Consider the following 1,035-nt stretch of genomic DNA (forward strand, 5'->3'; position numbering starts at 1 on the left):
AGGGGGGCACGGGCAACACATGTCACCTGGATACTTGTACTCCCATCAACTGCTTGAAAAGAGAGAGAAAAGAAAATGCAATAATAGAGGTAAGAGACACTTTTTAAAAATAATGAATCCGAAGAGAAAAGTAAAAGGAGGCCTGTGGAGCAGGTCTGGGTGTGACTCCAGATCCCCCAACATCAGGTGCCACCACCAAAGATTCCTACGTGTAGCCCATAGAACCCCAAAAGGAACGGGACGAGTTCTGGTCACATACTCCCTCAAAATGACATCCTGGCCTTCTTCTGGAACTCCCTCCCCTCTCAGCCTCTCAAGGTTTCCTCCAGCGTGTCGGTTCCCACAGACCAGACCTTTGGTCTGACACCTGACAGTCCAGATGCCAGGCATGCTGTCGCGTGGCGGCGGTGTCGCGGCTCGGGACAAGAGGAGGCCCCACGGTGCGGGCTGGGGTGCCAGGCACCGCGGCGGGCGCTGAGGGTGGGGGTGACCCCCACCCCGGTCCGCCGCCGCGCTCCCAGAAAGGGGACAGAACAAGAGGCAAAAAAAAAAAAAGCAGCAGCAGCCTACCGCACCCGGTATTCCCAGGCGGTCTACATCCAAGTACTAACCAGGCCCGACCCTGCTTAGCTTCGGAGAACAGACGAGATCCGGCGCGTTCAGGGTGGTGTGGCCCTAGACGGCGGAGAGCGCCCCTGCCACGCTCAAGAAGCCGAGCCTCTCTGTGCTTCCCCGCCGCCTCCTCCCTCCCCAGGCCCCGCGCTGGGCCGGGACTGTTGAGTTCGCTGGCCGGGTCCAGCGGGCTCCGAGGGACAGGGGTGATGGGCGGGGCGGGGCGGGCCGGGGTGGGGAGCTGTCTCTCTATACACACCCACACACACTCACACTCACTCAACAAGATGCGATTCCACGGCTGGACTTGCCAAGGTGGAGACCTTCCAGCCCCCCTCCTCTCCTCGCCTGGCCTACTTCACCTACCAGCTGCCCAACCCCCAGCGAGTCTCCGCCGCCGCCACTGCTGACTGGGCATGTGCA

At 61.0% G+C, this 1,035-nt stretch overlaps 1 pseudogene; it reads right to left on the bottom strand.

Moving 5' to 3' along the window:
- Positions 1-563: 563 nt before the first annotated feature.
- LOC142863697 (uncharacterized) lies at positions 564-681 on the bottom strand (annotated as a pseudogene).
- Between the last annotated feature and the right edge of the window lie 354 nt (positions 682-1,035).

The sequence above is a fragment of the Microcebus murinus genome, chromosome 22 (assembly GCF_040939455.1).
Source record: "Microcebus murinus isolate Inina chromosome 22, M.murinus_Inina_mat1.0, whole genome shotgun sequence".
In the NCBI taxonomy this organism is placed as follows: domain Eukaryota; kingdom Metazoa; phylum Chordata; class Mammalia; order Primates; family Cheirogaleidae; genus Microcebus; species Microcebus murinus.